The 13886-nt window shown below is 37.1% G+C and overlaps 1 long non-coding RNA gene across 1 annotated transcript in view; it reads right to left on the bottom strand.

The window, feature by feature from the left end:
* The window catches only part of LOC107677269 (uncharacterized), a 21242-nt gene extending 13888 nt beyond the window's left edge, over positions 1-7354 (bottom strand). Inside the window, exon 1 of the long non-coding RNA XR_001632817.1 lies at positions 7267-7354. This is a non-coding gene — a long non-coding RNA (uncharacterized LOC107677269). The remainder of the gene's footprint in view (positions 1-7266) is intronic.
* Positions 7355-13886: the final 6532 nt, after the last annotated feature.

Below are 13886 nucleotides of genomic sequence, written 5' to 3'. Positions count from 1 at the left end.
CTCAAAATATCTTCTTTTATGTTCCACAGAAGAAAGAAAGTCATATAGGTTTGGAATGACATAAAAGTGAGTAAATGATGAGAGAATTTAAATTTTTGGGTGAACTATCCCTTTAAATTAGCTATTTCTGCTGCTGTATCTTTAAGACTATCTCAAGACTATATATATATAGGTCATGGGTTTGATTCCTCTGAACTGATAAAATGCATACTTTGAAATCAATGTAAATTTGCTTTGGGTGAAAGCATCTGCCAAATGATGTCAATGGAAATTCACTCCATCACCTAAGCAACAAGTATGTTCAAAAAGGTAAATTCAGCGTTATTGTGTCTTCTGTCAGTGTACATTTTAGCAAGAAATTAGGTCTGGTGTTACTGCGGGATCTTGTGCGACGGACTGAAACTTCAGTGGCGGACGTCATTTATCAGGACAGCTGTAATAAACCGAAACATTAGCTCAGAGCTTCGTATTTGTTGCCAGCCATCGTTCGATACAATATCTCGCCTCTGTCTTCACTGAGCAGGAGGGGATGTGTGCTGAGAAATCGTTGTGTCTGACATTTGGAACTTCCAGGCTAAAGTGACAAATGAATTAGAGTTCCCAGCACCTTCTCTTTAATGGATTCGAGCGGCCTGCACCTCCCCTAGCTCTAAAAACAGCCACGGATCGCGCCGTCACTGTGAAAAAGAGCTGCCAGAGTCTGGAGCTTCATGGCCGTACCAACATGAGAGAAAGAATGCATTTCTAGCTATGCTTCAAAAGGACACGGTCCCCAGAACATTGGTAGTAATAGAGGATCCACTGCACTGTGTAATAATCAATTTGATTTTGTGTGTGTGTGTGTGTGTGTGTGAACAGAAGTGATCTGAGAGAAGGGTGAACGGCCCAGAGTAAACTCCATATTGTAATTGTGCCAAAGAATTTTCCAAACAAAAACATATATTTCTATCTATCTATCTATCTATGTATCTATCTATCATTTGTCTGTCTATAGCTATCTATCTATCTCTCTCGTGTGTGTGTGTGTGTGTGTGTTTGAGGACACTTTGATACCAGAGCTAACAGGTAAAGGTCACTGAGATGAGATGGAAATACCAGTGAACAGAGCCTAAGGAGGAAGGACAGGATGGTATTTGGTCCTGCTGATTCAGGACTTGATCTCATTGTGTGTTTCACTGTGAACTTCGAGCGTCATACCGGTGAGTTTCAACAGAGGGCACTACACAAATCCATTCTCACAGACAGATGGACACAGCTAGACTAATTCATCATTCTGTTATACAGACCTGCAAAGTGTTGCAAGTTTTTAGCGCTTTTCCTAAACTGCTACTTTAATATCTGGGTCCAGTGAAATGTTTAAGCGTTTAAATTAATCACAGATACAGGCGTTTTCACACTCTGTGGTAATGAGGGAGACAGAGGTAGTCTAGAGAAGGTGCTAAGTATCCTGACTGCTGTGTGAGAATTTCATCCTCTCGGTTTGTTATAGGTAATGTCTGACAGGTTTTTAGAAATATCAAAGAGCAATATTCTGATACATTGAGCCCAACCTCAAGTGGGTGACCCAAGTTCGAATCTGGAGACATTTCCAGATTAATTTCAGCCTGAATTTTCATTTGTGGGTAAACTGTTTCTTACAAAAGGCAAAAATGACAACCGTATACTTGCAAAACAAAACAATATAAATCTAGATTGGAAGCATAATCTAAGTCACTGTTTGATCTTTCGATTCTGACATTTGTTCAGCAGCTGTGTGAGTCAGTGTGCGTCAAACCCAAGCGAAGCTACACAACTCCCCCAATTCCTTCTTTCTCCATATCAAATTCTAAGATGGAAGTTGTTCTGTCCCTTGGAGAGTCCTTGCATTGAGCTCCACTTTACAGAAATTGGCCTCTGCGCCATCAAAGCCCAGCCGAGGACTGCAGGCGGCGGGTGACATTTTGATTGAGATATTTTGCCTCTGATAACATGCAAATTCCAGCGCGGCGCCATGAACTGAGCTGGCAGACTTTATTTTTACTCTCCCTCTCTTTCTCACCGCTCTGTTACTCGACGCGTGATGCTATCTATTACATTATGGCATCTGTATACATTCAGTGACTGTGGCAGCGTTTTAATAAAGGCACATCACTTTCTGTCCTGTGGGCTGGTCTCGGCGCGTAATCAAACCTCACAAACTTGCATGGAAACAACACTGCCAGTCATTTCATCAAATAAACACACTGTATATATTCATATGTTTCCTCTCTGCATATGAATGCACTGCTGTCTGTGAGGGATTTCATAATTATTTGAATTCGCCGAGGCTTATTGCATGTTCCAGATTCACATGTATTGAGAAGCTGACATGTTCTGAAGCAGGTGTCCACGCATGCTGTCCATCTCTGTCATTTTCATGTTACTTGTATCAAGCTTGAGACTTTTATTTCTTGATGTATTTTGACTATTCAGAATCCTCATTTTAATAATTCCTTTGACTTTTATTGTAAGCATCACATTATAAGCCATAACTCTGCAAAATATCAACGACTTCCCTTCTAAAATGTTGAAATTTATTTTTTTAAATTTAATAATCAGTATAATATTTGTGTGTGCTATTCATTATTATGCTTTATTAAAGTATCACGCTGTTGGCTTATCATCTTGCAAATGTCAAACTGTATTTGAATCAAGCATAATCAACAGATCTGCTTCCTATAGATGCTTCCAACTCAGTCACTTGTGAGGTTCTATTTTGGTAAGGATGATGCCTTAAGGCCCATTCACACAAGCAGTGATTTTGTCACTATGTGGTCATTGACCATTGTAGTCATTCCCGCTGCTAATGTTATTGGTTGATTGCATAGCTGGCCATAGCTGTTGAAAATGTGATCAGAAGTGTAATAGGTTACTGGTAAAAATATGTTGTTCCTATTAGATAAGAAATCAGTTCTAGTCTCTAAAAAAACTAACATAATGGAGGGGGAACATTAGTATGTAACTTTCAGCAGTGCATAATGATGAATGAATCTATCATTAGGATATTTTTAACTTCAAACCATTGCTTCCGCCTAAAATATGAGTCCTTTCTCCACTGAAAATTTGACTTCTCTGAATCAGGAGAGAAATATGCACAGATCAAGAGAAAACTGTTTAAAACGGCTCTAAACAAATATGTCAGTTGGTTTTGATGTGAGAGGACAACAGAAGATGGACTTTTTCACTGTAGCATTATTATAGATTATTGACTGATAGTTTTGCCAGAAGTGACAGTTTAAAGGTAAAATGTCTGGATTTGTTTCTTACAAACACCATTAATTGATGGACTGGAGTGGTGTGGATTACTCTGATTATTGTGATGTTTTTATCAGCTGTTTGGACTCATTCTGACGGCACCCATTCACTGCAGAGGATCCATTGGTGAGCAAGTGATGTAATGCAACATTTCTCCAAATCTGTTTTGGTTTGTCCTTTTGGGGTGAACTATTCCTTTACAGTGGGTACGGAAAGTATTCAGACCCCCTTAAATGTTTCACTCTTTGTTATATTGCAGCCATTTGCTAAAATCATTTAAGTTAATTTTTTTTCCTCATTAATGTACACACAGCACCCCATACTGACAGAAAAACACAGAATCGTTGACATTTTTGCAGATTTATTAAAAAAGAAAAACTGAAATATCACATGGTCCTAAGTATTCAGACCCTTTGCTCAGTATTTAGTAGAAGCACCCTTTTGATCTAATACAGCCATGAGTCTTTTTGGGAAAGATGCAACAAGTTTTTCACACCTGGATTTGGGGATCCTCTGCCATTCCTCCTTGCAGATCCTCTCCAGTTCTGTCAGGTTGGATGGTAAACGTTGGTGGACAGCCATTTTTAGGTCGTGTACATTAATGAGGAAAAAAAATTAACTTAAATGATTTTAGCAAATGGCTGCAATATAACAAAGAGTGAAAAATTTAAAGGGGTCTGAATACTTTCCGTACCCACTGTAAATCATTCAAAGGAAGTAAGGCTGTACAGCATGCTTGTGTGAGCAGGAGATCTTGTTTTTGTTTTGCGCTACTTCCTTTCTGCTCTTCTGACACGCACATCATGAGGCAGGAGAAGCTGGGAGGTTGGGGGTTGTGCCACCTTGGTCCATCAGTGTAATTGTTTTGTGGGCTGAAGGATATTTTTAGCTCACCAAAGGTTGGTCCCTTCTGTTATCTCACAAAGGCTCGACAACCCCACTCACAGTCATGTCTCTTTGAAGGAACAGCACTGTTGAGAATTGCCTCGGCACCGTGTCCCGGGTTCTCCTGTGTGGTGAGGCTTTGATCAGAGTGAATCTTTTGGTCCTAACATCTCTTTAAAGCCATGTAAGGTCTGCTGCAGATTTGCCACAGACGTCTCCTGAATGCTGCTACACTTGTCGAGTATTTGTAATTGCTTTTCCGGCAGGTCTAGGCTCCCTCGGTTTTTTGGTGCTTCTTAATATTCCCACCATGTTAATTAGGGATGGGTCACGATTTTCGAATATTCGATTAGTTGATTTAATTATAGAATATCGAATAGGTTGTGCGATTATTGTCTCAAAAAATCTCCCCATGTTTTCCATGCTGATGCGGTGGTGACGCGTTCATGTAAGCAGAGGGTGGCGCTGCCAATAACGCACCTAAAAGCTGTCAAAGACAACAGAAGAACACATTGTCTCACGTGCACACTGTAGACTTGCGTGGCATAAAAAAAGACTTGCGTAGCATATAACGGTTACAGTAACTTAAGACGATGTCAAATAAGAGTTCTGTGCGGACCACAAACACCCCCGACTGGGTTAGAGTTGTGGCTGAATCCGTATTCAGAAAGGCGCGGAAAACAAATAACGCATTCTACGGATCCACTAAAGGGACAGTTAGCTGCTTGCTAACGGTAGCCTGTTATATTACAGTACATAACATTTCACTTACCACAAAAACAGTAAAGAGAGATGACTGATTTGCAGATCCTGAGCAGCACTGACAAACATCTAATCTTGTAAAATGTGTGGCAAGTACTGCCGAGTGCTGCTCCGTATGTGTGATCTCGAATCTTGAAAGTGAAAGTAAAAAACAAGCGTGCGTTCAAAAGCGATTTAAATGCCACCCGCATATTAATAACGACTCCCTGATGCCCGCAGTTTATATACAGTATAATTACCCAACGATATAATTGCGACAGAAGATATTGAAGTATATTTTTCCTCCCATCTCGTATCTATTCAGGGGTTCCATTTTTTGAAATGGAAATGTCCTAGCCTTATGAGCAGTTCATTTATGCTAATCGACGGACTGTTATGTTAATAAGTGCCGTCATTCGGTTGTGTTTATTATATTAATATGTTTCAGCACGTTACAATCACTATATGGCTTGAGTTAAGGTAGCCTATCTTCTGAATTAAACAGTTTATCATACAGATTGAAAGTGTGAATCCCGTCTCTCTCCCTCTCTCTCAGTTTATGGGTATCTGTGCATGCATGCGGGGGAGGGGTGCGATTTTCGAATAATAATAATCGAATAATACCCAGCGATTTTGGAATATTATTTTTGCTTGGAATCCCTCACGGGATCAACCTGCAGTACGGTGTGTTGTCCCTTTAGCCTGACGCTCCTCGCTGTCTTGCGGGTTATGTGTTGTCACTTACTATAAATATTGTACGTTTAAGACAACCACCAGAAGAGTTATTTAAGAGAATCGAATCAAATGTGGTTTAGATATCTGGCTTTTGGGTAAATTGTTTGAGAAATATCAATGCATGATGTTAAAATAAGGTACACAATCATATTAGCTGATTTAACTATTTTCTTTTCACTCCAATACTGATATTTTATAATATCAAGGTAAATATTGATGCAAAGTAATTATAGTAAATAATTATAGCCTTTTGACAGGCAGTATTTTTTTGTATTTAATCATAATAATCAGAGTTCTGTTTTTGTCTTTTATTTACTGACAACAATCACTGAACATGATCAATCCTTTAACAACTTTTAATTTCAATACATTTATTTTAAATTTATTATAAATGTAAGAAAGTTTGGGTTTATAAGTACATTTTGGTTTTGTTGTTTGTTATAAAATAGTGCATTACAATAATGGCACTTATTTGGTGTGAAATAACTCCAGATGATGTTTGAATGAGTGCTGTGACTGAGCACTGACTGCTTGTCATTCAGCATTCCTGCTCCCGTTCAGATGAGCGGAAGAAGAAATAGTTCTGCTCTCCTTCACAACTATTACAGTCCATGTTTTCAATTTCAAAGCTTATGATGATAATCATTCGTCTTGTTAAATAAAGACACTTGCTATAAAGCACTTTTCGATATTATATGTATAAGAATCAACATTATAAATATTAATGTGTAACCCTCATGTTGTGTTCTGGTCATTTTGACCCAATTTCTTTTTCTCAAAAATAATAATTTTCAATTTATTTATTGTTTTGTTTTGTTTGTTTGTTTATTGACTGATTGTTAGTTATTTAGTTAGCGTGTTTCTTTTTTTTTTTAACTGATTGATCATAGGCATCATTCACCTTATGCACCTCAGTTTTTGAATGAATATTGCCAAAATTATGCATAAATGTTTTTTTTCACTGAAAAACTAAGGTGCAAAAGTGTGTTCTAACCAAGATGAAACCCATACACTGTAAAGAAAATTAATAAATAAATAAAAATTGGATTAGGTTGTATAGGAAAACACGATTTCAGTGTTTCTGCTCAAAATTTCACATTTAATGTATTAATTGCAGTTTTTTGTAATGATTTATGAAATTAGCTAGCAATTTCTGAGTGAAAATTGTTTTACCACCAATTTTTTTTTAAGTGTAAGTGACTTGGCAGTCTACATAGACAAAGGCATTGCACGCCACACAGGAAACTCAATTCACAATTGATTCCAATAGAGTTTGATATGGTGACCAAGAAGTGCAAAACAAATCACAATTCTGTGTATTGTATGAATTGCCCTTACTATGGAATAAAAAATACGGGGTGTCTATCTACATTTAGTTAAAAGTGGCTGTCAATCATCAGCTCCAGTGGCGCAGATGGATAAGCATGCATCGTTGGCTTTTTGACGCGATCGACCCGGGTTCGATCCCGTCTTTTGCCGAACTTTTTTTCCCTCCCTTTTCAAATCTCGTATTAGCAATGGATTCTATTTACACTAAGTGAAAATAGCAATATTTTTAGCAATATGCTATTTACACTGTGCAAATAGCTATTTACACTGTTAAAATAGCAGGATTTCTACTATCAAGCATACTACTTTAATACCATCGCCGAACTTTCTACCGCGACTCTGCTGTTCTTCGGCTGGTTCTTCCCTGTATAAGTTGATTGACAGATGTCTCGTCCAGTCAGCGGTGAGTAATCCCAAACCAATGGCGCTGTCTCAAACTATACCTACCTCTTCCTGTTTGTCTGATTTGTCGTTGTGTTTTCTGACTTATGTTTTCTGAATTGTTGTTGTGCTTTCTGAATTGTTATTTTGTTTTTTAGACTTGCATTTGCGTTTGTAATTTGTTATTTTGTTTTCAGAATTGTGATTTGTTTAGCACTTCTCGGCCACCGTAGTTTGAAGCTAGCAACACAATGCATAAAACAGCGCACACAAATATTGGTAGAATAGTCTGTTTTTGGTTAGATAGAACCATTTTTAATGATTGTTTCAGAACCAAGTCCATTTATAATCAACATTTGTTTTAAATGCATTTTTTCACAGAGCTTGTAGCTTGTAGTCTCTGCAATGCTGCCATAGGATCTGCCCATAATAAGGTAACTTGATGCCACACTGAAAAAAAAATTTCATTTATCCAATCAAGTTAAAAAATATAAATGTGAATCAACCGTCTTTCGGATGAGACATTAAACCGAGGTCCTGACTCTACGTGGTCATTAAAAATCCCATGGCACTTCTCGTAAAGAGTAGGGGTGTAACCCCGGTGTCCTGGCCAAATTCCCTCCACTGGCCCTTGTCAATCATGGCCTCCTAATAATTCCCATCCACTTGATTGGCTCTATGACTCTCTCTCCTCTCCACCTGTAGCTGGTGTGTGGTGAGCACACTGGCGCCGTTATACTGTGGCTGCCGTCGCATCATCCAAGTGGATGGTGCACACTGGTGGTGGTTGAGGAGAGACCCCCTCATGATTGTAAAGCGCTTTGGGTGTACAACAATACACATAAAAGCGCTATATAAATGCATCATTCATTCATTCATTACCCTAAATTTTTTTAATTGGATGACTGAAACATTTTTTTTCAGTGCACCTACTTTTTGGAAAAGCCAGGAACTCACCCAATAATGCCTTAAAATGCTGTCTAGGTAGGCAGCTTGCTATGTTTTGAATCCTTAGATGTATGCACAATTTATAAGAATGACTGGTTTAAATCGCTCTTCATTTATAGAGAAGGGTGCTTAACTCTCCTACAGGAGACATCTGGCATGGGAAAGTTGTTAATGGCATCCTATATTCAGCAATTTAATTCTGCCAGTCTGCCCGTGGGCCCTGCTTGGAAACGTGCCCGGTGCCACCATGCCTCATCATCACGCTGGCATCAGCCGTCCCTGTCAAGGGTTTGGCATCACGCTCCCCCAAAGAGAGTGGCAAGGCCAAGGGAACACTGGGTTTGGAGAGACACCGGAGAGCAGTCAGGTTTCCACACCCCCTCCCGCCCTGGTCTCGAGTCGACCCTTTAGGGAAGAAACGAATGGAGGATTGTTTCAGGAGAAAGTGCTAATATCTTAGCAAACCCTAAAAGACGCCAATTAATGGCTGCGCAAAGCCCCGGTGCTCTGGTGTCCTTGTGGCGAAGCCTGTGGGGCGGAGCGGGCAGCCTTTTAGAGCGCTGGAGAAAGCAGATGTTTCTAAAGTGGTCCCCGGACAGACACGCTGATAAATGCTAATGGAAGTGATTACCTCAGACAGCAAATGGACCTTTTTGACAGAGTATCGGCAGAAGCCAAAACAAGCTTATGGGTGCAGTTTGGGTCAGGTGGGATGGACATAGATTAGACATTATTGTTAGCCTCAGGTGGACCTTTCCAGTTGAGTGCAAGAAAGAGTGGCATTAAATGTGAGAGTGAATCCATGTTGTTAGATTCAATCTATATTTGCATTGCTGGTGCATTTCCTTGATAATTTATTTTTACTGTATGAGGACAATAGATGTCACTAAATGTCACATTTATTGAATGGTTGTGCTCTTATTAATCTTGACTTTTTATCTGAACTTCATTTAGATTTGAATGGTCAAAAATGTGTTTTTATTTTATTATTCATATTAAAATAAAATAAAACAAAATATAAAATAAACCCCTTAAGGTTAGATGATCCCTTCAAAATTGACCAGTGGCTTTTTATGCTTTATATTGTATGCTTATTTTTCATTACTGAATAATTATAATTTATGAAGTCATTTAAAAATTCTATAAATTAACATAAATTAGTAAATTTCAAAGATCTCCATTATTCATCATAACCAACACTGAAAAAATGGTGCTTTGAAACAATGCTCACTCAGAATTGCTAGTAAATTTCACAAAGAATTACAAAGAAAAAGCAAATAATGCATTGAATTAAATGTGAAATTTTGAAGTAGAAAGACTGAAATAGTATTTTCTTCTAAAACATATGGCAATAATCTTTGTTTAAATTACAACTTAATTTGTTATGAAAAACCTGTCAATTAAAATTTTAGGTTGTAAAAATTGTAATTGTAATTTGTAGAATGAAAGTGCAATTCAGATGTTTATATTTACATAGATAAATTTAAACATATAGCTATAAATTTATATGCATTAAATATTTACTTAGTATTTTGCATTATTGACACTTTTTCTCAAATAAAATACATTAAATTAAAAATGATATCAGATGTGTTTTATAATCTGCAAATATCAGATGACATTTCCTTAGACAGATGACATGGTTTACGTTTCCCCCGCGAGACTTCTTACCCCAGGTTTGGACCCTCAAATTTGATTGAAAATTATGAAAGGGGTCATCTTATCCTAATACTGGGGTAAGATGACCCCTTTCATAATTTTCAATTAAATTTGAGGGCTCTTTTTGCCAGTAAGCAACCACCCTAACCTAACATTGTGGCAACAACTGTAGCACAGGCCAAGATCTAGTTAGACTTTCATTATCCAGTGAAGTTTTATTTTGTAACTCCAGGACCTCAACAGCAGGATTGCTAAAGCAAGAGTGTCTATTCTTGCAGACAGTCCATGTAAAAGATAAATGAGACGTGTGCCATTACAGATCACAGCGAGACACGTCGCAGGGAGGAACGCAATGTTGTGTGGACCGATGGAGCCGGTCTCTGCTGTGCATTCAATGACCCTCAGCGAGAGAAACTCAGAGCACATACTAACTCCGCTGATCCTGTCTGCACCGCTGGATGCATCCAGAGAGAGAGTGGGGGCTGTATCCGTAACCTATAGGAGGTGAAAAATACCCTTGGGATTATCCTCCCTACCCCGTGTGCAAACAAGCCTGAGCCTGGAGTCGCTCTGCAGGGGCACTGGCAGAATCCCTGAGTATCAGAGATCTCTCAGGAGCAAACTGAATATGTGCAAGTTCCACTCTGGCTTTTTCTGCTGGAAACAATCAATAATTCTCCAGGATTCTACAAATCCTCATGTCTGCAACAGTTGCTTTCCTCTGGTTTTTTTTTTTTTTTTTTTTAAATAAGCAGAGTTTGGAGTCTAGCTCTACAGATCAGGGCTCAGCAGTAAGGTTGTTTTCCACTGGCCCGGTTGAGATTTTTGGTTGTTGTGACTTCTTTTGCAAAAATATTCACTGGTATAAGACCGATCATGATTTGGTTGGTTAGTATGGGCTGTTAGCCCCTGCTGGTGGATGTTCATGCAAGACACTTATATTGTGAATAAGTTGTTTTCTTTAAGAAACAAGTTTTTTTTTTTTTTTATTATTATTTATTTTGTATTTATGTACTTATTTTATTTATTTATTTTTTAGAAAAAGTGTGAAATGACCCAGGTTTATTATAGTTAAAAACTAAAAACAAACTTTTGTCACTTGAAATAAAATAAACTTTAACTGAAATAGCACTGAAATTTGGGAGTATATATACAGTATATAAACTAGTTGCCAAGGCAACATTTCTCATTCTCGTTTAGTTTAACTTAATGTTTTAAAATAACTAAAACTAAAGCTAAAATAAAACTATATAGGCATATTTAAAATAATAATAAAACTATATAGGCATATTTAAATTAATAATAATTATTATTATTAATTTATTATTAAATTAAATTAAAATAGAAAATATAGAAAGTAAAAACTACATCAAAATACTAATAATAAAACTGTAATACTATCTCACTTATACTGAAATAACTTTATATTATTCCCTGTCCGCTGCCAGAGGGCAGAAGTCAGATTATTACAATGACATGATGAATATTAGATGGCAATAAATATGTTAAAAATGAAGGGACAACTTATTTGTCCCCCCCCCCCAAATGTGTATGTATATATATAATATATATATATATATATATATATATATATTAGTATTTCTTAGTAAACTAAATTTTTAAAACATTTAAAGTCATGAAAATATGTTTTAAATAATTGCTTAAATGTCTAAAAACAACTTGGAATGGATATGGATGCAGTCACTATAGAGAATATTACCTCTCTCTTATTATTATGCATAATAAAGTATGCAAAGTATAAAGTATGCCTAAAGTATCGACCTGTTTAGCATTTACTTTTGTTTTGGACATGGTAAGTGAGAAAATGCCTCTTTAGAACATAAAACAATCAGTAAGACATCTTATCTCTTCGTAGCTCATATCAGTCATAAACATCTAAACATCCAGTCCATTGAACCAGTTGAAGACATGACATTATTCTTCTTCTGACAATAAACATATGCACAGGAGAATATAAAGCTGTGGGAGATGTGCTGTCCCCAGTCCAGTGAGGCTTTAAATAGACTCAGTCATGCCCCATTGATTTACCACCAGCTACACTGGAGATCTCCTACTTGTGTGCAAGGAGTTTCCATATACCTGGAGAAAGATACAACCTGAATGAGGTTAGTCAGTTATGGAAATATTTTCACTGTAAATGCCACGTGACAGATCACATATTACAAGATAAAGGCCCGTTCACACCAAGAACGATAACTATAAAGATAACTATATTAGCATCCACACCAGCTGACGATATCGTCTGTTTATTCCAAGCGCACACTCGTCTGCCGCTTTAAATTCTCGAGCTCGTTATAGCAGGATTGATTCTGATTGGCTGTTAATGTTTGTATCGTTCATCAGCTGGAAAAAAATCGTTCTGAAAATGATTCCAACGATATCTTTTCTCTGTGCCTTTATCGTTATAGCTGTGGTGTGGACTCTGCTATTTTTTAATATTGAGAACGATTTTTAGAACTATATTTTTATCGTTATCTTTATCGTCCTTGGTGTGAACAGGCCTTAAATCTGTTTAACGCTGTCAAAGACTATAGTATACCCAAGACGTGTCACTCGTATAGTTTTGAATGGGGGAAATATGCAACGCTCAATATGGCTGCTCTATTAAAGGAAGCCCCGCCTTCTGAGTAAAAGAGTCAATCGCTAATCGGTAAAGTCATCGCGTCACTGCAGCTGTCGTTAGAAGTCCCGGTTGCTATAGAAATAGTCAGCGTTCTGGAGACGTGCGATTAGGACTGCTTATGCACATTGGCTGGTCTAGCCTGAAAAATAACGCTATTGGAGCATAAGAAAACATTTATAAGACAGTTGTTGTCAGATTTCATTGGTGATTGTGGAAAATAATGTGTTTTTTTTAACCTTAAACCACAAACACATTTCATTACACCAAATACACAAAATAATGTTCTTTTTAGCAGCATCATATGACCCCTTTGAAGGGACTTTGACGCTGTTGAGTGGCCTTCCATGGAAAAAAAATATTATAGTTTGATAATGTTTTTTTTATTTAATATTTTGTATTTTTAGGGGATTTTATACTACTAAATTACTAAACTATATATAAATTATATATGCAGTGGTTTCATAAAAAAAAAAATATATATATTTTTAAAAATAATAATTAAAAAAATAAATGTAAAAAACTGTTCAAGTTTGTTATGAAAAATGCACAAAAATACTATTTTAACATTTTATATGAAATATATATTTTCCAAAACATGTTTTACTCAAAAACCAAATCAAAGCCATAAATCCAAACAAGTAGCGTTCCAAATTTGAGATTGATATCTAAAAAAAAAAAAAAAAGCTTTCGGTAAAATTTCGTTTGGGCGCAGTACCAAACATTTCCACTAGATGAAATTCGCTTCCCATTAGTTCCAATGCAGTCGATTCTGACTGTAAGGAGTAAAAAAAAATTCAGGACTTTTTTTAAAATCTCATCCAAGATTTCCACGTGTTCACATAGCAAGTGCCAAAACCTTTACCAAATTTCGTACCATTCCGACGAAAGTAAAAAATTCCATTAATTCCAATTCCATTTTTTCTTTTGCCAGATCCTTCTTTTGAATTGTCATCACTGGGGAAACAGGGTTTTTTCTTTCATACTGGTGAAGGTAGCCATGGGGGCTAACTGTTAAAGCTACCCAGCCTAACCCTGCTTCACGGGGACATTTTGTGTGCTACCATACATACTGTATCTTATATTATTTAGTCCTTATCTCAACACAAGCACAACCAAAATCCACTAGCAACTAAGCTAGAGTAAATCAATATTCACAAAAACAATATTCACAAACCAAACACAGAAGAAAAAGGCATTCTGATATATTGTTTATGAGTTCCTTCTCTAGTGCTGTAACGAACTTGCTGGACATTCAGCTTGTGTTGGCCGGGCAATGCATCCTTTAGGCAGG

Source organism: Sinocyclocheilus anshuiensis, unplaced genomic scaffold (genome assembly GCF_001515605.1).
Source record: "Sinocyclocheilus anshuiensis isolate Anshui unplaced genomic scaffold, SAMN03320099.WGS_v1.1 scaffold392, whole genome shotgun sequence".
Lineage (NCBI taxonomy): Eukaryota > Metazoa > Chordata > Actinopteri > Cypriniformes > Cyprinidae > Sinocyclocheilus > Sinocyclocheilus anshuiensis.
The sequence above is the reverse complement of the archived record's forward strand: the minus strand, read 5'-3'. Positions and strand labels throughout refer to the sequence as shown.